Genomic DNA, 22976 nt, shown 5'->3' with positions numbered 1-22976 from the left:
GTTAACCCTTCTTCATGTCCTCTCCTTTAGTTGGTAAACAACACAGGTCTCTCTACTGACAGCGGTGATGTGTCAGTTTTTGTCTCCCTGCAGGCAATAAAAACCATCACATCTCTTAGTAAAAGTGCCACACAGTAAACACTTTACACATTACTAGTCACACAGTTAACCCTTTGATTGATCAGATGTAAACCCCTTCCTACCCAGTGTCATTAGTACAGTGATAGTGTATATTATTAGCACTGATCACTGTATTAGTGTCACGGGTGATGTCAGTGGCAGTTAGTCAGTTCCCACTCAGTGTCGGTTAGGGTCAGATTGCTAACCACACTATCACAGTCCCACTATAAGTTGCTGACCACCGCCATTACTAGTATATAAAAAATAAATAAATAAAAATTCCAGTATACAGTGTATACCATAGTTTGTAGATGCTATAACATTCACGCAAACCAATTATTATACACTTGGGATTCTTTTTTTTTACCAAATACAAGTAGCAGAATACATTTTGGCCTAAATTTAAAAAAAAAAATGTTTTTCTTTTTTTTTTAATTGGATATGTTTTATAGCTCTATTTGTGTGAAAAAAAAAATGATATAAATTTCATTTGTTTACAGTGTTGCATGATGAAGCAATTGTCAGTCAAATAAGGGAAGTGCCGAACAGCAAAAAAATGGCCTGGTCATGAACGGGGTCAAATCTTTCCATTCTAGGTCTCAAATACGCTATTGGTTATTTTTCTATTTTAAATCATAGCTTGTTGTTCAGACGTTTAGTTGCATCTGACTCTTTGCGACCTCATGGACCATAGTTCACCAGGCTTTTCTGTCCTCCACTGCCTTCCCGGATCTTGCTTAACTGAATGTTCATTGTTTCAATGATGCTGCCTATCCATCTTGTTTTCTGTTGTTCTCTTCTCCTTTTTTCTTCCATGTTTCCCAGCACCAGGATCTTTTCCAAAGAGTCCTTTCTTTGCATTAGGTGGCCAAAGTATTCAAGTTTCAGCTTCAGGATCTGTCCTTAAAGTGAATATTCAGGGTTGATTTCCTTCAGGATTAATTGGTTTGATCTTCTTGCCATCCAAGGGACTTTCAAGACTTTTCTCCAACACCATAGTTCAAAAGCATCAATTCTTTGGTGTTCAGCCTTCCTTCTGGTCCAACTTTCTGCCATTAGTTTGATATCGTCTGCATATCGCAGGTTGTTTCTCCCTGCTATCTTAATTTCCGGCTTGTGATTCGCTGATCCTGGCATTTCGCATGATGTACTCTGCATGTAAGCAGGGCCGGTGCTAGACTATTCTGCCCAACCCCCCAATAAATAAAAGAATACTTAAAAATTTCCCTATTCTCGCAGCACACTCCATGCATTCCCTATACCCCCCCCCCCTATATTTGCATCACTCGCGGTGCCCCCATCCAATGCAGAGTGACCAGTGCCCCCATCCAATGCAGAGTGACCAGTGCCCCCATCCAATGCAGAGTGACCAGTGCCCCCATCCAATGCAGAGTGACCAGTGCCCCCATCCAATGCAGAGTAACCAGTACCCCCATCCAATGCAGAGTAACCAGTACCCCCATCCAATGCAGAGTAACCAGTGCATGGGGATTAGAGCGCTGCATGATTACAAAAAGCCAAGTTCTTCTGCTTACCCGGCTTATCCAGGAGGTGGGAATTCGTATGACAGTGCCTGTGGCGGGTAAGCAAAAGAACTTGGCTTTTTGTAATCAGGCGGCGCTCTAATCCCCATCTTACCCCCCTACCTTCCCCTCCGGAGGCAGCCCAAGCGGGAACTATGGCGCCTCCCTGCTCCAGTTCAGGGTGCACCGTGGACCTCTGGTCACCCTAGGGGGGCAGCCAGGCTAGTAGGGAAACCAGCAGCCATGGCTGCGCCCCATAAGCAGCAGTGTGCCCTAGGCGGCTGCCTAGTTCACCTAGCAGGAACGCCGGCCCTGCATGTAACGTAAATAAGTAGGGTGCTATAGCTACAACTTACTGATTATGCAAATAAATCATAAACTATAGATATGATAATTTTTAGCAGGGCTTTCTTGAAACCTGAAATTTCAATCGTTTATCTATGGTAAAAGGAGAACTGAAGATTTAAGTCAGTTGGCCTCTGCACTTGATGGGGACCCTGATGTATCAGGGAGTTCTGATAGGGACCCTGATGTAAAGGGAGACTCTGATATGTAATGTAGTCTCTGAAGTGATTGGGAGGGGGGGCGATTCTGGTGTGAAAGGAGGACTTTGATGTGAAGGGGTCTCTGATGTGATGGTGAGGCTTCTGATGTGAAGAGGGCTTGTGATTTGAAGTTGTTTTTGAAGCATGTTTATCCATTCACTTTATCCATCTTTTTCAGTTTATTTATTCATTTTAAAAACTGATTTTTTTTCTTTTTTGGCCCTCAAATATTGTAAATTATACGCCCTTGTATTGACAAAGTTTGTAGATGCTTGATCGAGACAATTAAACAGTAAAATGTAAATCCATGAAAGATGATTTTATTTACCTCATTTGTGATCTTTTAAATTCTTTTAGTTTAATATGCAGGTTTTTTTACACCAATATTGGTATATGACTGGAACGCCTAACAACTCCAGCTCCTTTCTTTGTAGTCACAATAGCAGCACTGGGCTTTAAAAAACATACCTGATTTTTGTTTATTTTTCATGGTTCCACTTAGCCTGGTTAATCATCAGCTTCCTTATTCCAAAGTGAAATCAGTCATCACATAAGTGACAACAGTGACCCAAGGCTGGGACCTGGCAACAGTTCAGTGGCATGCCAGCATTGTGGTGTTTTCAGAAGTGGGATCATTGTGGCAAAACTCTTCTTTTCAAAGAGGGCTTCCCTTTCCTGTGATTTTGCTATTTATCATAACGTTGGAGGGTTGTCCTGTTATTTGTGACACTATAATGGCATTCCTCTGTGCATGACTGTCACTGAAGGTCCTGGTGTGATGGTGGGTGTGGTATTCTTATAGGCTGCACTATAGTTGAATTTCCAGTTCTGTGTGTAGGTAAAGGGGACAGGAGCTTCAAGGAAACCAGATTTGTGCTGGCTGAACAGAGACACTGCATGGTTCTGGTAAGTCCTTTAATGTCGGCTTAATTGTTGCTTATTGCCAATGTTTTATACTGCCTTAAGGTCCAAACTTTTATCATTAATGTCAGAGAGAGATGAAGGATCTCTCATAATCTAGGCAAGATTTGTGATTTACCTGTTGAGCTTACTTTCTTCAACAGATGATCTTTGACTTGGCTAAAGGGGAAATTGAATGATCCACATTTGGTCACTGAATTTTTTAAGCCGATTTGAATATTTTAGGCTACACAGCTTTATGAAATGGCAAACATTAACCTAAAATTCTAATCTACAAAGCCGCAAGGGATTTTTTTCCAGTATTTAGTATTTTCAGATTTTCAGATTTAGTATTTGTCAATGTGAACATTTGAATACAAAATATCAACATTTCAAAAGAAAATTACAAAATGATTCACTTACATGCTGTACAGTAAAGGTTCTAACTCCGTTTCTACCAAATTCTTGTAGTGATATTGCATTTAAGTGGTAACCTTTCCTTTATTAATCATGTAGTGTGATAACTGTATGCAGTTGGTATATATTTATGCTACTCGGTATGTTTATTCCTTCTTTAAAGTAAAACTATAGGCAATTTTTTTTTTTTATTTTGGATTAAGCAAGGGAGGGTTATTACCCCTGCCATGAGTTTTTTTCGCCATCTGTGTCCCATTGTGGAGATTTCCCTTCACTTTCTATCCTATAACCAAACAGGAAGTGAAAGGAAATCCCTGCAAATAAGAGAAGTCCTTGGAGACCCCAGGTCACCAGAACTAATATAATCATTGGAAGATTTCCCCTTCATTACTGTTCCGGGGACAACCAAAAATTTGGGGTTTTCTGTTACCTTCACTTTTAATGACAATGGTAAAGAGGACAAATAGAGGGGGTGAATCTTCTTAACGGGGACGCAGACCACAATAAAATCTGACAGGTGTTCTAATCCCTTTCCACTCTATCCAAAGCTTACAAAAAGGTTTGCCTTTAGTTATACTTTAATATTGCATAGCTTTATTTATATATTTTTTCACATTTCCATGAAGACAAGTCTGTCTAGCAATAGCAACAGTTACAGGAGTTGGGACAAACTATATTACTGTCAGAGATTCTTGGTCATTTGCCGCAATCTCTTTGTAAAGAAGATATAAACCCCTTGTACCCAACCTGTGGCCCTTTTGCACTTATTGTACAGCCCTTGGGGCCCCTGTACACAGTAGTCATGGGCTAGTGATAAAAAAATATACTTGTCTTGTAGAAGTTAAATGGTTTGGTTTATTTCTTTTATACTACCTTTTTTGTAATGACTAAGACTTTTCTACTTTTATGGGTTTTTTTTTTTTTTTTACCTCTAACCTTTTTTATATTGGATCATGCCGAGAGATTTACAGAATCAAACAAGGCACAAGTACTTTTTTTTTTTTTTTCAAAATTCTTTATTAGAAAGAAAACATACAGGCATACCACATATCAACAGCAAGTACAATCAACTGTCGAGTATAGCGAGCAAATAATAAAGTAAGAACAATACAAACAGCACATTTCAAAGTGTACCAACATAGCACTAGTTCGTCTAAAGAGCACATCTGAGACAAAATGTAAACCCTCCATGAAACCCACGGCCTTAGCTCTCTAGAGCTGAATATCGAACAAATAAATTCGCAGGGCACCTTAAGGCAGACCCCCCCGCCCCACCGGCATCCATCTCATGGCCGGCTACCGGGGAAGGGAGGCCCCCCCCAGGCGCCCCGGAATATCGCGGCAGGCTCCAGAGGGCTCACTGGCGGCACCTCCCCCAAAGGGGTGCCGCACCGCGCCACTCCCGGGAACCAACCGATCCACCGTACAGAAAATCAACAATACATCAGCCAATACCCAGGAGCGGCGAAGAGGGAGAAAAACCTATAGACGGTATGCCTAGAGCCAAGAAAGAGAAGAAAAAGCTATGGAGAATAAACAAAGAGAAAAGAGAAGGGGGAAGGAGACCAGAGCGAGAAAGGAAGGGGTCAGGAAAGATCCAAAGAGGGGGGTGGGGGGAAGGCCGGCCGACCCTCGCCCAGCGACCACTAGTGGGTAATCAACTCCGTGTATTCCGAAGTGTATTTAAATTCGTGCCAGTAAAACCAGCGTTTCAGGAACTTTTCTCGTGTACCGTGCGCAGTGGCTACTAGATCTTCCATATCGTTGAGACAAGAAACCTTGCGGAGCCACATAGCTACCGTAGGAGGCTGCGTCTGCTTCCAGAGCGGGGGGATGCAGCTTTTAGCCGCCGTGAACAGAAGTGGCAGAATCGACTTCCGATAGGACGCTCTCGGATATTCATGATGATGAAGGAGGAAGAGGGCCGGGTCCAGGGTGAGGGAATGGTCCGTAAATTTCTGGGCAATGCGTAGGACCTCCTTCCAGAAGGGTTGTAAACACGGGCACGACCAGAAAACGTGTAGGTAGGTGCCCACCTCCTCCCCACATCGCCAACAAACCTCGGGGCAGGTCGGAAACATGCGATGAAGCCTGGCTGGGGTATAGTGCCAGCGGGTTAAACACATATAGCCTACCTCCTGATACCGCGAGCAACGGGAGGTTTTGTACGTGAAAAATAATATCCTCTCAACCTGATGGTCCGTAAAAGATACATTCAGGTCCCTTTCCCATTTGGCAATAAATGGGGGACGAAAAGCTTCGTCCGGCGAGGCCAGGGCCCGGTAAACCAGAGAGACCGTGTGGCGAAGGGGGGAGGTGTCAGAACACAAATCCTCAAAGTACGTGAGCCGTCTTGAAAACAGAGACGCTGAAGGAAGAGCTTGTAGAAAGTGAGCCAGCTGGACTCGTTGCCAAAAAGACAGGGAGGTAAAGGGCGCAGTGCAGTTCATGTAAGACCGTGAAACCCAAGTCCCAGCCCTCACAAAGTGCCGAGCCTGATGGACCCCAGCGGTCTTCAAAGTCCTAAAACCGGGCTGATCCACCCCAGGCCCGAAGTCCGGGTTATCAAGCACCGGGAGGAGAGGCGAGGGAAAGGACGCCAACTGGCCATCGTGGCAAAGACGCCTTCCCACCGCCAGCGTGGCACCTACAGTCGGATGGGCATCTAATTCCCTAGGCACCGGGTTAGGGCTCCAAAGGGCGGACTCCAGGGGAGACTCGACGGACAAACGTTCAAGGCGGACCCATTGCTTCAAGGGACCATGGCGGTACCAGTCAACAATGCGAGCGAGATGACACGCCTCATAGTAGAGGATCGCGTCGGGCATCGCCATTCCCCCACTCAGTTTAGGCATCCGGAGCACCCGCAGCGCCAAGCGGGGGGAACCCCTACGCCACAGGAACTCCCGAAACACCCTATTCACCCTCTTGAGGAAGGAGGACGGGACCCTGATGGGCAGCGCCTGAAGCACATATAAGAGGCGGGGCATGATGTTCATCTTTATAATATTGCAGCGCCCAAACCAGGAAAAAGTCCCATGGCTCCACACCTCCAGATCCTGCTTGATGCGAGTCAGAAGAGGCGGGAAATTACAGTCGAAGGCTCTCTCCGGGCAACTCGGGAGAGATATCCCCAGGTACTTGATGTGAGACAGGCCCCATTTAAAGGAAAAGTCAGCTCTAAGGAGAGTTGACAAAGAAGCCGGCAGACCCACCGCTAGCGCCTCAGACTTAGAGTAGTTGATTTTATAAAACGACAGCGACTCATAAACCCGAAATTCCCGCAGGAGGTTCGGAAGGGAAGTGAGAGGACGTGTCAGGAAGAAAAGTAGATCGTCCGCGTACGCCGCCACTTTAGGCGACTCACTGGCACTCAACGACAATCCGGCCACATCCGCATTAGCCCTCACCGTCCTCAAAAAAGGCTCTAGAGCGAGAACAAAAATCAACGGGGAGAGTGGACACCCCTGTCGAGTGCCATTCGCAATGTCGAGGGAGTTCGAGAGAGACCCGTTGACCTTCACCCTAGCCGAAGGCCTGGAGTAGATGGCCCTGATCCAGGACAACTGGCGCGTCCCCAGGCCCACATGCTCCATGGTAGCCAGGAGAAAGTCCCAATTCACCCGGTCGAACGCCTTTTCGGCATCCGTCGACAGGACCAGCATTGGGATTCGGCGGCTATTCGCATAATGGATGAGGTCAATCGCCTTGGCGGTATTGTCCCGGGCCTCCCGGGCAGAAACAAAACCCACTTGATCATCGTGGATCAAACTTGGGAGCAGGGGAGCCAGTCTAGAAGCCAGGATTTTGGTGAAGAGTTTCAGGTCGATATTTAAGAGAGAAATCGGCCTGTAGCTCGCACACAGCAGTGGATCCTTACCCTCCTTGGCTAGGACAGTTATATGGGCGCGCAATGAGTCAACCGGAAGGGCCGCCGACTCACCCGCCGCATTGTATGCGGATAGGAAGTGAGGCGAAAGGATCTCCTCAAAGCACTTGTAGTACGCAAGGGTGTATCCATCCGGACCAGGTGCCTTCCCCGGTTGCATTCCCCCCAGGGCTGCAGTGAGTTCCCCAGGGCGCAGAGGCGCGTCCAACTCCTCCACATCTTCCGGAGAAAGGGTGGGGAGGCCGGAGGCCGAGAGATACGACCTAATCTCCTGGATCCTGGCAGCGCGCGATGACGGCGAGGGGTCAGAAGGCAGATTGTACAGGGAGGAATAGTACAGGCGGAAAGCCTCAGCTATGTCCGTCGTCGAGTGAACCCTCCGGCCCGCTGAGTCGGAGACCTCCGGGATAAATGCCCTAGACCTCTGTTGACGCAATGCCCTTGCCAGCAATTTCCCACATTTGTCCCCGTGCTCGTAGAAAGCACGGCGACATTTAGCCAGGGCGGCCTTGGCCTGGAAGAGGACCAGATCACGGAGCTGATCCCGAAGAACAGTGAGCTCCTGAAGAGCAGCAACGGCCTGAGACCGCTTGTGAGCCATCTCTAATTTGCCAATTTTCGCCAGGAGGTCAGACATTTGGGCACTCCTCTCCCTCTTCCTCCGCGACCCGAGCTTGATCAGGACCCCTCGCATATAACTCTTGTGAGCCTCCCAGACCATCATGGGCGAACTGTCTGTGGTGGCATTGGAGGCGAAGAAGTTCCTCAATTCAGCACCAAGTTCCCCCAGAATAGCAGGGTCCTGGAGAAGGGTGTCGTTAAGCCTCCACTGCCATTGTGACAACTCAGGGGAGCGAAGGTCTAGGTCGAGGAGAACGGGAGCGTGGTCCGAAATAGCAATAGAGCCAATTGAGGCAGCGGAGACCCTGGGAAGCAGGGACTGCGGTGCCAAAAAAAAGTCGATACGCGAATATGAGTCGTGTGGGGGGGAGAAGAAAGTATAATCCCTATCCCCGGGATGGAGAACGCGCCACGGATCAACCAAGCGAAAGGCATGAATCAACTGCTTGAAGCGACGTAGAGCAGCATAGGATAGCTGGGAGGAACCCCTAGAGGTGTCCACCAGTGGATCAAGAGCCAAATTAAAATCCCCACCCATAAGGATCTGTCCCGCAGCGAAATCTGCCAGCTTAGAAAGCACTGAGTCCATAAAGGAGATTTGGTTCGTGTTGGGCAGGTAGAGATTCACCAGAGTGACAGGGGTGGAACCCAACTGGCCCTTTACAAAAAGGGCCCTGCCCGATTCGTCGCTCCACACGTCCGAGAGCGTCCACGGAGCATTACATTGAATCAAGATGCTAACCCCCTTAGTCTTGGAATCAGGGGAACAGCCATGGTAAACCGTTGGAAAACGCCTGTTTCCCAATTTGGGGATCTTGCTCAATTTGAAATGCGTTTCTTGCAAAAATCCAACATGAGCACGGAGACGATGGAGTTCCGACAGCACAATGGAGTGCTTCTCAGGGGTATTGAGCCCCTTCACATTTAAGGAGACCAAACGGACCGGGTCCGGACGAGGGGCGGCCATAACCCCCCCAACCGGCGGGTCCAGCCCACCGGGTGAAAACAAGAAACCAAAAGGAGCGGAGGAGGGAGAGGGAAGGAGAGGGGGGAAAGAAAAGGAAGGGGAACAGCGGAGATGCAGAGGTAAGTGAAAAGGTGGAGGGAAAAAGAGGGAGAGAAGGAAAAGGCGCAAAGTACGCGCCTACTTACAAAGTACTAAGGTGCCGAAGCACCAGAGAGAGTTCAATCTCAAAGGACCCTAGGGCCCGATCCACCAACCCCGCAGGCAGGGCAAAATGGACAGGCACCAAAGGATCACCCTACGTGGGGAACGAGGAGAGCCACCAACTGGGAGAGGTAGGTGACCGCTCCCCGGCTCCCCAACCGGCCAATAAAGATCATAGCAACACAGTATTATAACCAGCTGAAAAACACCAACAACTCAAAAAAAAAAAAAAAAATTCCAATAACATAGTGCAACAGTTTGAGCCCCTGAACCGGAGAGGAAAACCTCCCCCCACCCCCCGCCCGAGAAGAACCAAATGAACAATTCAATGGCACTCAAGACAGAGATGCCAGAGACTGCACCCGCTCCCCATCCAGACGTCCCCCTCAAGATCAGTGGCATCGGACCAGAGGGGGACATACCACGCCACCCCACACATATAACACACCAACCCCCGGGGGGGGAAGGGGGGGAAGGGGAAGGGAGGGGAGGGGTTAGTAGAAAAGGGGGGGGGGAAAGGGGAAGGGAGGAAGAAGAAGAGGGGAGGGGAGGGAAGGGGGAATGGAGGGGAGGGGGGAAGGGAAGAACGGGAGGGGGGAGGGGAGGGGGGAGGGGGGAAGGGAGGGGGAAGGGAGGGGGGAGGAAGGGGGGAAGGGGAAAAGGGGGGGTAGGGAGGGGGGGAAGGGGGAGGGAGGGGAGGGGGAGATAGAGGGGGAGGGGGGGTAAGGGAGGGAGGATAAGGGGGGGGGAGGGGGACAAAGGAGGGGGGGAGGGGGGATAAGGGAGGGGGGGTGAAGCAAAAGTGAATTCCGAGGGCCACCAGCAGCGCCCCGCATCCCCTCTCCTGCAGCGCGGGGTAACACCCAGATCCGGCACGCAACCCAAGCAAGTACGACCAGACCCAGGCGCCCCCCCAGTAACCACAGAAGAGCAGGCGTGCATACATCTGGAAAGCATTAAATAGTGCATACAGTCAGCAAGCAATATGAGAGGCAACAGTTCAATGACACTACTCTGAGATCTAAACTTGCAGAGAGTCAGCAGGCCTGCCAGACACCCAGGCCCCGGAAGCGGGAGCAAGGCACCGCACCGCCTTGAGCCGCTCCAGAGCCCCCGCATGTCAGCATTAGGGGGAGCAGGAGACACGGAGCCGATCTAGGGGAGTCAAGATCCAAGAGAGGGGGATACGGGGGGAGGCAGATGACCTGAGCCCTGGAAGTTCGGCATGGGCAGCAGTCAGAGGCACCTGGGGACACTCGGGGACAGCTGGAGGCCCGGCACGGCCCTCGGGACTAGTGCAGTTCAAATCTAGCTTGGGGGACAGTCACCACAAGGCAGGACAGTCAGCCATCAGGGAAGGGCAGGTGAAGCTCAGGGATGTGACCCAGGACAGGCAGGGGCGGAGGGCAAGGGGCTAAGTCAGTACTCACGGACCTCGGCAATGCTGAATCAAAATTCCGGGGAAGCCAACGAGGGGCTAGTAGAGCGCGCCACGGGGGCACTGCGTTGCCGACGGCGTCCCTCGGATCGGGGTCTCGATGGCCCACCTCCGGGAGAGCGAGCGTCCCTGTCAGGAAGCCTGGCTAACCAGTCCGGGACCTCCAGAGGAGCGATGGCTGCAAACCGGAACAGGGCTGGGAGGTCAGCATGTCTGCGGAGGACGAAAGTGGCGCCATTCCTGCGGACAATGAGCTGGAGGGGAAAACCCCATCTGTAAGTGGCATCCTGTCTCCTGAGACGCTCCAGCAGGGGTTTCAGCATCGCTCTGCGGATCAGAGTGCCTCTGGACACATCGGGGAAAACCTGGATCTGTGCCCCATCGAAGTCAATCAGGCCCTTCGTCCATGCAGCCCGCAGCACCTGTTCCTTCACCGGATACCGATGCACGCGGCAGATGACGTCCCGAGGTCTTGTAGTGTCCGTCGGTTTGGGGCCCAAGGCCCTATGTATCCGGTCGAACTCCACTGCGACAGGGGGGTCCGAAGGCAAGATCCGCGCCAGGATGGCCCGAACCGTCTCCATCAAGTCTTCCGGTCCGGTGGCCTCGGGCAGGCCCCGGAGCCGCAAGTTGTTACGGCGGCTCCGGTTCTCCACGTCCTCCAAGGCGAGCTGGTGCTCAGCAAGGACATCCGCGTGGACAGCTTGTGTTCGTTCCAGACACTCTACCCTAGCCTTGAGGTCTCCGATCGCCGATTCCCCGGTCGCCACTCGCTCACGAACATGAGACACTTCTGCGGTCAGCACTTGGAAGTCCCTCTTATGCTGCTCCGTGACTTGCGCTACCAGAGCCTCCATGTCCATCTTAGTGGGGAGGGAGCGCAGCAGAGCCCAGATGTCCCTTTCTTCACTGGGGTCTCCAGCCGAGGACGATAGGGACAGCTGCAAGGGGCTCAGGGAAGCCATAGCAGGCAGGGGAGCCGGAGGGGATGCCGCCTGTGCCGTCCGGGACACCGCCGTCGGATTGATACTGCCACGTGGGCCCGCCACCAGCTTCCGCAGCACCGGGGTAGCAGAATCCGGGAAGAATGAACGGATCGGGGCCGCCGGAGTAGCCTTGGAGGTGGATTTGTTCTTCCGCCGCTTATAGGAGCTCATGTCAGCTAGAAAACAGCCAGGTAACGATCAATTTAGCCGATCAGGGGGGCCAGGGAGCGGGAGCACCAGAGTCAAACGTCCTCACACCGCCATGACCTAGCCACGCCCCCACAAGTACTTTTTAAGGAAATGTGGAAACATTGATTTGTAATGGGGCTGTAGTAATAGCCGTAAGTAATGTATCTGTGGTCTATGACTGTCTCCATGAAATGTCTGGACTTTAGCTGTTCACTAAAGCATGGCCCCAGTCTTTAACAGCTCCTAAAACATGCTTGCAATCTTTGTTTGGTCATGGTCATTTGCTGCAACTGCTTTAAGAAGATTTAAACCCCTGGTACCGAATCTGTGGCCCTTTTGTATTTGTTCTAAATATCCTTTGGACTGTCTTGTAGAAATGTACTGGTTTGGTTTATTTCTTTCATACTACCTTACTTTTTTTTTTTTAATGTCCATCCCTTTTCTAATTGTAAGGTTTTTTTTCCATTAATCTTGAATGTGGAAGCATTGAATTGTAAAGGGACTATAATAGCAGTAAGTAATGTATCTGTGGTTTATGATTGTCTCCTGAAGTGTGTCTCCAGTATATGACTATGCACTGAAGAATATCTCCAGTCTCCAACAACTCTTATAGCATGTTTGCAGGGGTCAAGTCCTGGGAAAAAAAGTGTGGGAACTCACCCATGATTACCACCCCCAAAAAATAAAAAAAAGTGTGTGTTTGTGTATATGTATATATGTACCGCTTGAGGAGCGAGGGCCACTTTAGCGACTTGGTAACCGGTCGCGGGCAACAATGAGTGGAGCAGGCAGATCAGATGACAGGTCCGTGTCAGCATATGCACAGCAGACACGGACACAGCCCGCTCTCCTCTATGGGCCCTCCAATCTGATCTGCCTAGACAGAAGGGGACGGATCCCCTTCTGTTTTTTTAAGTGGATCGAATTGGGTTCCTGCAGGTATTGCTGGCTGCTGCTGTCCCCCAGGCGGGTATGGCTGGTGGTTGCTAACTGGCTGTCCTCCAGAGCTGGTACTGCTGGCGGGTAATGCTGGCGGGTTCTGCTGGCTTGTACTGCTGGCGGGTACTGCTAGTGGGTACTGCTGGCTGGTATTCGTGGTGGGTACTGCTGACTGGTACGGCTGGTGGGTACTGCTGGCTGGCACTGGTGGCGGCTACTGCTGGCGGGTACTGCTGGCAGATACTGTTGGTGGGTACTGCTGGCGAGTACTGCTGGTAGGTACTATGGTGGGTTACGTATACATTGAGTTGCAATTATATTTATAAGGACTTTGCTCAGTAGCACTAAGGCTCCTTTCACATGGGCGGTGCGCCCGACGGAGTCCGTTTTGCTCAGCGGGGATAGATCCGCTGATCCCTGCCGAGCAGGCAGATAGCAGCTCCTTCTCTGCTCTGTGTGCAGAGAGACAGAGCTGTCAGAGCCTCGCTCTCCTCTATGGGAGATTGGATGATAATGGATCGCCTGTCCATTTTCATCCGATCTTATCCGATCCTCCAGACGGATGGAAAATAGGTTTTCCATCCGTCTGGATTTCACGGACAGGATCGGATAGCAGCAGGTGTCAGCAGACATGTCACCACTGACATCTGCTGCCCCATAGAGGTGTATGGAGCATCAGATCCAGTCTGCCTGAAAAACTGACAGGCGGACCTGATCGGAAAGCCCGTTTGAAAGGGACCAAAGGCATATCTCTTTTGGTCCCCCTTTTTCTTTCTCTCTCTTTCTCCTCTGTCTTTTTATTTTTTCCCTCTTTCTCCCTCTCTAGTTCTCCTCTCTCTATCTCTCGCCCCTCTCTATTCTTTATTTCTTTCATTCTTTCTTCTTTGTTTCACTTGTTCTTTTTTTTTTCTCACCCATCCCTCTCTCTCTTTACATTTGTCTCTTTATATCGCTCTATTTCCATCTCTCTGTTTCTTTCTCATCTCTCTTTCTCTCTTCCTACCTCTCCTTCCCTCCTCTCTCTCTCTCTCTCTCTCTCTCTCTCTCTTTCTCATGTCTCTCCTTCCCTCCTCTCTCTCTTTCTCATGTCTCTCCTTCCCTCCCCTCTCTCTCTCTCTCTCTCTTACCCCCCCTCTCATCTGCAGAGCCAATGTTTCCTGTATGGCTCCTGTGCCCTGTCACAGGCAGAGGATGAGTACATTTGATATCACTCCGCCTGTGACAGGAGCCGGCGCTATACAGGAAGCATCGGCTCTGCTTCCTCTAGTGCTGGCTCAGTTTATAGTGATGCTCGGGGATGGCGGGTCGGGAAACCGCAATCTGGGCTTACCGACCCGCCATCCCAGAGCAGGAGGTGGCACTGGGATCATGTCGGAGCTCGGGAACGGCATTCCTGTTGTAGAATAAGTACAGGAACGCCGTTCCAATGTGTTCCCGCAGGACTCGAGCCCTGCATGTTTGCAAACTTTGTGCATCTCTGGTTGCCTGACTGAAGTTTCTGGCAGCTTTCTGTAGAATTACTTTCACCTAATATTATGCATGGTCCTTTGGTGATGTCGAAGGCTGCATTTGAGGTCTCATATATCAAGAAAGTTGACCACCGCTGCGCATGAAAGGTCACTGCAGTAAGCCCCTCTAGCAGTGTTATAGTTTGTCCCAGCCCCTATCACTGTCACTTTGGGTCTGAATGGAAATGTGAAGAAAAAATATAAATGAAGGCAAATGAAATGGAAAAAAATAAAGTAATATACTGAAGACATTCATTATATGCATTAAAGTGGTTGTAAAGGCTCAAGGTTTTTTACCTTCATGCATCCTATGAGGTTTGGCCCTGCCCCTGCTCTCTCCTGATTGGTTAGCTGACTTTGACAGCAGTGGGAGTCAATGGCGCCGATGCTGTGTCTTAGCCAATGAGGAGGGGAGTCCTGAAACGGCTGAGACAATCGTGAACATCGCTGGATCGAGGTGGGGCTCAGGTTAGTATCAGAGGGGGCTGAGGAGGGATGTGGCACACAGAAGGTTTTTTATCTTAAAGCGGAGTTCCGCCCAAAAGTGGAACTTCTGCTTTAGGTACTCCTGACATGCCATATTTGGCATGTCAATTTTTTTTTTTTGGGGGGGGGCAGGGACCTAGTTTTGACAGGTACCCGCTCCCACTTCCGCTTGGGTCGCCTAGGCAGCTCGACTAGAAGTTCTCCTCTCCCCTTCTCATCTCCCCCCTCACTCTCTGCAATTTTCTGGGACGCGTCACAGGTCCCAGAAGATTGCCCACCCATTAAGGAGTTGCAGAACGGCTCGTGCATGTCCACAAGCTGTCACAGCCGAGTGCCCACACTAATGATGCCGGTGCCGCCAAGAGGAGGATCGAGGCTTCGGGCGGCTGCATCGCTGGATTGTGGGACAAGTGAGTGTTTATTAAAAGTCAGAGCTACACTTTTTGTAGCTGCTTACTGTTAAACACAGAAATGGCTGGAACTCCGCTTTAATGCATAGAATACATTAACATGAAAAACCTACTAACTTTACAACCCCTTTAGCTGCATATAGATACCAACATACAATGGGGAAAATTCAATGGAGCTGCTGTGCCACTTTTGTGGAGGTAATTCCTCTTGTTAATGTGTTTTCACCAAATTCATGAAGCATCTGCGACACTTTAGGTTCTGACAGCGACTTGTACTCCATATTAAGGTAGTTCTAAGATGTGCCACTTTTACATTGTGGTGCAATGCCTGTGCCACATTTAAATACCAACAGTTCGTATCTAATGAAAGTGGAGCCAATGAAGACCAAATCTCTTTTGGGATACAGAAAGAGACCCTGGCACAGACAGATTTACAAAAGAGTCTTGCGTGCAATCTAAAAGTGGCGCAGTGTGTGCTAAATTCAAATACAAGTTCTAGGCAGGTATATGAATTTGGCGCATGCTGCGCCACTTTTAGAATGCACACAGGACACTTTTTATAAAATCTGTCTTCACCAGTCTTTATGAATTCCATGGAATAACTTTTGCAATGGTGACCCTTGGACTCATGCCAAGGAGCAGGGGGTTACCCACCAGTGTCTGGCAGTTTGATTTCTGAGGCTTTTAGAGAACAGATTAACATCGCACAGGAAAAAATATAGTCCTTAGTCATACAGATTTTCCTGCAAGCAACCCAGTAACAGTTAATTGGAAATGACCAACCCACTGGTCTTTTAAGGAGTTTCCCATTACTTTATTTCCTTGTATAAAGCAGACAAATATTATTCTTAGTTACTGAAGTGGGTTTAGGTTATTACGTCAATCATGCTTTTTTTGCTGTCTGTGTCCCCACTGGGAAGATATTTCATTACTTACTGTCCCCTTTTCCCCAGGAAAAGAAATTAGGAGAGCAGGTTCTACTGGAACGATAAGATGCAGGCAGCTATAAAATACTGACATGAGATGAAACCTTTCCTGACTCTGTATTAAAGATGAGTTTTGTTGCTGCCTGTCTCTTCTTTGAAGAGATTTTCTTACACTTCCTGTCCCTGTGACACCATCTCATCAAGACAGGAAAAAAAAAATTTCTTCAAACATGTTTTCTATATTGATGTAGACACAATTCTGTTTTGAGATTTGGAATGTCGTTTTGGATCTCCTATGCTGTTATTTTTCCAAGGCATGCATGGTAGGCTAAAAGACAATAATCTTATGTTTGGCACGAATTTGGGTGTCACTTAAGCTTTGTTTTCAGTCTTTTGCTGCTTGTTTGCTTTTGAAGTACGAGAATAGGTATGCTTGTTTTACATCGTATCTACACTGCCTGGCCAAAAGAAGAGTCGCCACCTGGAATTAACTAAGCAACTAACTAAACTAAGCATGCAGTAACTATCTTATTGGATCGTTACTGCAAGTGCCCAAGGAATGCGGTCAGCTGACTACTGAATGACCAGGTTATTCCATCAATGGATTTTTTCTTCCCTGATGGCATGGGCATATTCCAAGATGACAATGCTAGGATTCATCGGGCTCAAATTGTGAAAGAGTGAATCAGGGAGCATGAGACATCATTTTCACACATGGATTGGCCACCACAGAGTCCAGAACTTAACCACATTGAGAATCTTTGGGATGTGCTGAAGAAGGCTTTGCGCAGTGGTCCGACTCTCCCATCATCAATACAAGATCTTGGTGAAAAATGAATGCAGGTGGAGGGGAGGTACATGTAAACAGACTGTTTGTCGATGGTACCCGTGCAGGATTCCACTGCAGGTCCTCTGAAGTTCATCATTCTTACAGGCGATTTGACCATTCCCATAGGGTAAGAGGCAAATCTCACTGGTGAAGGCTGGCATCTCATCTTGCTTGATTCTTCTGTCTATTTAATCTGGCCCAATCTGATTACTATCTGGTAAGAGGCGAGTGTTGTTGGTGGTGGTTATCTAAACAGAGGACACCTACTTAAGATTTCCCATTCACTTTGGCGTTTTTTTTCTTCATTGTGGTAAGAGGTGACACCAGCCGGTATAGGATTGCACCTCACCCATATGTTTTGCACTTATTTCCATTTATTTTTGGTAAGGGGTACCTATAGGTGTCCTATTTAAGAGCAAATATAATATTTTTTTTTTCTTTTTCTTTTTGTTTTATATTTTACACTGGTGGAGTTTCACACACTTTTATCCAGTTTTTTCACTCACATTGGTGTTTAAGTTTTTCCGTTTGTGTTGGGTTTTACGCCATTGCATTTTATATTTTTTATCCAATACTATTGAATCAACGCAAGACTACTGGCTCCAGTCTGCTATCAAGGGGACGAGATTTATTTTAGAGAACCTGCCTTTTGATTTACCATTTCTGGTAAGCGTATACCCATAGGGAGCCTGTTTGAATACTGTGATCCTGATACATATGGACTTTATGGACTTTATTTTCCATCATTCAAGTTAGCGCGACTTATTATAGAGAAACACTGAACAGAAATAAATCTTGTGACATTGCAGAAGCTTATCGAAACAATGCCACAGCGAATGTGTGCCGTAATCGAAGCCAACAAAATATTAGAGTGTGTGACCTTTTTTTTTTTGTCCAGGCAGTGTATTATTGGGCAGATCATGAACAAGTTACATAAAGTCTCCTTGATTCTACTGACAACTATATTACACCTTGAATCAACATTTAGAAATGAATGTTTGAGCATAGAATGTGTAACTCTGCCAAGCTTTAAGAATGCTTATAAATGTTATATTTACACAATGACAAAGTACCTTTATATATTATACTGTATATGTACTACACATCTGAGTGCATGTAAAGAGTGTGTATTTACTATGGAGAAAACACTATGAAGATATCAATATTTAACGCTTACTGTATATTTTATGCTTGAAATAGAATAGAGTTGCTAAAGCCAAGTAATAGTTCTAATCATCACATTTACTTTAGCTATAAATGTAAGTAAATGATGTGAATATACGAGTGCAGGTTTTGCTCTGGTTTACTATGACGGAATAAGCTATGTTCCTAGCTACTATTTCTTGGGCAATTAAACCTTCAATTTACTTAGATTAACCAAAACTTTGCAATATGATTGATTAAACAATCCATTCAGTTTGTATCTAATTCAAAGTTGTAGGTAGGTTTAAAGCCCAACTCCAGGAAATCCAAAACTGCAAGTGTTAACTGCTATGGTAGGGGGGAGTAAAAGCATTTTACTTACCTGATACTTTGCACTCCTGGCAGATGGTGTTCCCCCATGCTCCGGCAGTGGACTGTCCCTCGACATCATCACGCCCAATGCAGGGCTATGGATGCTTGATCACGTCGGGATCTTAAGGCCCGTACACACGATAAGAAAATCGGAAGTAAAATTTAGTCAAAGGAACGATCTGCTGATTTTCGGATCGTTAGTACAGTGTTTTTTACAGCCGATAATGTACAACAAAAGCTGAATGTGAAGGCTATGAAATTTTTATCGTACGTGAACACAACGTCCAATTTTTGTTTAATTAGTACAGTTTTCATCTGAAAAAAATCGTAAGAGCAAGACTACATTATGCTCGTAAATGAAAGAATACATACAAAACAATTCAACACATGACATCACTTCCGAAGTCATGAAATTCTGTCGTACGAGAATTTTCTTATGTTGAGTAACCTCTTCACTTTCGATATGAGACTAGCATGCAACAAAAAAAAAAACAGACAAAAATCTGTCCGATAATCTGATCGTGTGTACGAGGCTCTAGACTGCTGGAGCATGGAGGAGAAGCCGCTTTGGGAATTGGTCTAACAGTATTGAGGAGTGAAGGGTCAATGCCCAATAGACATGCATGAGCAGGTAACCTTCACAGTGAGGGCACAGCCCCACTGCAAGGGATCATTTTCAGATTTCCTGGAGTTAAGCTTTATAAGAGATTTGTACTACCAGTCTATAAAGCAGCCTCTCAACTAGGGTTCCTCCAGAGGTTTCTAGGGATTTTAGTGGTGGATTGATCTCCCATTGAGCATACATTTTTAGGGGACAACTTTCCACTGACATCCAATGTAAGAGGTCACTTCTACATTGACCACCAATGTAAGAGAATACTTTTTTGCTGGCACCAATTGTAAAGGCGAACTCCTCCACTCACTGACCATTAATGTAAGTAGACACTACATTTTTTCACAGTCTGTGATTTTTTTCTGGTTAGTCAGATACTCTAAAGGCTCGTACACACTATAAGAAAATCTGGCAGGAGTTTTCATCCAAAGAACTTTTGTACGATTTTCCTAGTGTGTACACAACTTTCTATGGCCGATTCTGACCTTCTGAACAAAAATTCCTGAAGGGACACGCTCCAAATTTTTTCTCATATGGGAACAGAACAAAATATTTTTGCTTACTGTGTACCGTTTTCTGGCAATTTTTCATTCGAGAAAAATCAGAAACGAAAGACTGGGCATGATCAGAAATGATAGACAACAAAAAGAAAAAACCCATTTTCGTACAAATTTTCTTTCAATGGTTCCGGTTTGCTGTGAAGCAAAGAGGAAAATCGGGCGATCATTCAAGCGATTTTCTTATAGTGTGTACCCCACTTACTGTAAGTCAGAATAAAACCACAGCTTACATAGAGTATCTATCATTTTATTTACACAATTTACTGATCACACTAACATACCATCAACTGTAGATATAATATTTTTTAGCAGGGTTCCCCTGAAAGCTAGAAAATATTTTGAAGGTTCCTGTGGGGTAAAAACAATTAAAAATGGTTGCTCTAAAGTTAGAATTTTTTAATGTAGTCAGTTTTTTATTTTGTTTAGATCTTTAAACCTTGCATTCATTTGTTTCAGTTAAATTTATATCCAGCCAAAACATTTTTTTAAATTTTGGGTAAAGTGATTAGGGTTTAGAGCCCTCGTCAATTTATTTTTGCTATCTTTGTCCAATGGAAACCTCCTCAAAATGAGTGGAAACCCTACTTTTTAACAGCTGGCAGTGGCGTCCCCTATTGTGAAATTTTCCTACAGCTACTGTTTTGGTGACAACTTTAAAAATGTGGGTTTCACATCACCTTCTGGTTACTAAGACATAAAGAAAAGGGCATCTCCCCAATAGGGACACCAGGAGCAATAAAAAAAACCTGGCAGGGATTCTAATTATTCCCCAATCTTTTGAAAGTGAGAAGTTTTGGCTGTAGATACTGTATACTCTTATACAAATTTAGCTTCCCATTTGAAAATAAACTCCTTTTTGGTTCTTTCTGGAGCACGAGGCTAAAGATAACACCACAAAGACTCTACACTTAATATCTTACGCTCATAAGCATAATTTGCAACTCTGTTTACTCTCATGCGATGCTGAAAAAGTGTTCGCTAGTCAAGTGGCTTTTCCTACGCCTAATAGGACTTGGATCAAACTTCATTAATATAGTTATGTCTTTATATTCTTCCTCTTCAGCCTCCGTATTGGTTATTGGGTTTTACTCCAAACCATTCAACATATGAAACAGAACCAAGCAAGGCTGTCCCCTTTCCACACTTTTATGTTGTAGTCATTGAGCATCTCGCTCATCGATTCAACAAAATTATTTGATTCAAGGGATTTGTACTCCATCGGTGCATTATAAACTCTCGAGGCATGCAGAGAACTTGTTAGCGTATGTAAAAAAAACCTTCATTCCAGCCTTCCCTTACTCCTACTAGAATCTCAACGTTTCGGTAACCTCATTAATTTAAAATTAAATGTATCCAAAACTGAGACTTTAAATATTTCTTTAACCCCCCCACGCTTCTTTACATACGTTGAAAACCATTTATTTCTTTCCACTGGTCTCTCACAAAGCCTTTAAGTATCTAGGCATACTTATTCCTGCACTCATTTATATTCACTCGCTCAATTATACTCCTTTACTCTCCAACATACTTGGTAACTTAGAAGTATGGCAGACAAGATCTTACCTTGGTTAGATAGGATCAATACATTGAAAATTGACACTCTTCCTAAATCCCTATATTTATTTCAAACATTACCTATTGATCCCCCTTCCTTCTTCTTCTGTTCTCTGTGTTCAGTTTTTAATCAATTTATACGGGATAAACAACCATCCAGGCTTAAACATAGAACATTATGTCTTCCCAAAATATCTGGTAGTGCAGGACTGCCATACTTTAAAATATATTATGCAGCTACTTTCTTAGCATGTATCCAAAATTGGTTTATACATTCACATGTTAAAATGTCAACATTGATTGAACAGGGTTCATCTTCTCAGTACCTTTGTGGCTACTCTCATGCTCTTCCTTCGCTATCTGCCTGCTCCCCCTTAATGACAGCAACACTTCAGATCTAACATAAAGATAGACTTCTCCACTCTTTCTTCAGACCCTAGCCCACTTACCTCTTTATTTGACAGTCCAGATTTGGGCACAGGAATACAGGCTCCTTATAAAAGCAAATGTCTTCATTCAGATTGGCCCCAGGTGAGACACTTTCTCCTACACTCGGAATTAATGCTATAGTCAAGTTTTTCCACACACATTCTGATTAACTTATGCGGAAACCAACTCGCCTTGTTCTATAAGAAATTACAATCTAGTAGTCTAGTCTGATGCCCCCTTACATAGTTTTGAAAGCTATACTCCCCTTTCAGTACAACCCAGATATACAGTATCTCACAAAAGTGAGTACACCCCTCACATTTTTGAAAATATTTTATTACATCTTTTCACATGACAACACTGAAGAAATGACACTTTGCTACAATGTAGTGAGTGTACAGCTTGTATAACAGTGCAAATTTGCTGTCCCCTCAAAATACCTCAACACACAACCATTAATGACTAAACTTCTGGCAACAAAAGTGAGTACACCCCTAAGTCAAAATGTCCAAATTGGGCCCAAAGTGTCAATATTTTGTGTGGCCACTATTATTTTCTAGCACTGCCTTAACCCTCTTGGGCATGGAGTTCACCAGAGCTTCACAGGTTGTTACTCGAGTCCTCTTCCACTCCTCCATGATGACATCACCAAACTTGTGGATGTTAGAGACCTTGCGCTCCTCCACCTTCCGTTTGAGGATGCCCCACAGATGCTCAATTGGGTTCAGGTCTGAAGACATGCTTGGCCAGTACATTAGCTTTACCCTCAGCTAATTTAGCAAGGTAGTGGTCATCTTGGAGGTGTGTTTGGGGTCGTTATCATGTTGGAATACTGCTCTGTGGCCCAGTGTCCAAAGGGAGGGGATCATGCTCTGCTTCAGTATGTCACAGTACATGTTGACATTCATGGTTCCCTCAATGAACTGTAGCTCCCCAGTGCCGGCAGCACTCATGCAGCCCCAGACCATGACACTCCCACCGCCATGCTTGACTGTAGGCAAGACACACTTGTCTCTGTACTCTTCACCTGGTTGCTGCCACACACACTTGACACCAGCTGAACCAAATAAGTTTATCTTGGTCTCATCTGACCACAGGACATGGTTCCAATAATCCCTGTCCTTAGTCTGCTTGCCTTCAGCAAACTGTTTGCAGGCTTTCTTGTGCATCATCTTTAGAAGAGGCTTCCTTCTGGGACAACAGCCGTGCAGACCAATTTGATGCAGTGTGCGGCATATGGTCTGAGCCCTGACAGACAGACTTTATGTAGAGCAACAATTCTTTTTTTTCAGATCCTCAGAGAGTTCTTTGCTATGATGTGCCACGTTGAACTTCCAGTGACCAGTATGAGAGAGTGAGAACGATAACACCAAATTTAAAACCCCTGCTCCCCATTCACACCTGAGACCTT

The 22976-nt window shown here is 46.4% G+C and overlaps 1 protein-coding gene across 1 annotated transcript in view; it reads left to right on the top strand.

The window, feature by feature from the left end:
* Window positions 1-2839: 2839 nt before the first annotated feature.
* Window positions 2840-22976, top strand: part of LOC309564883 (synaptotagmin-A-like) — a 106141-nt gene continuing 86004 nt past the window's right edge. Inside the window, exon 1 of the mRNA XM_082269570.1 lies at window positions 2840-3094. The gene's annotated coding sequence lies outside the window, so the exon portion shown is untranslated. The remainder of the gene's footprint in view (window positions 3095-22976) is intronic.

The sequence above is a fragment of the Pelophylax lessonae genome (genome assembly GCF_965119305.1).
Source record: "Pelophylax lessonae genome assembly, chromosome: 10".
NCBI lineage: Eukaryota > Metazoa > Chordata > Amphibia > Anura > Ranidae > Pelophylax > Pelophylax lessonae.
This window is presented reverse-complemented; position numbering and strand designations above follow the sequence as displayed.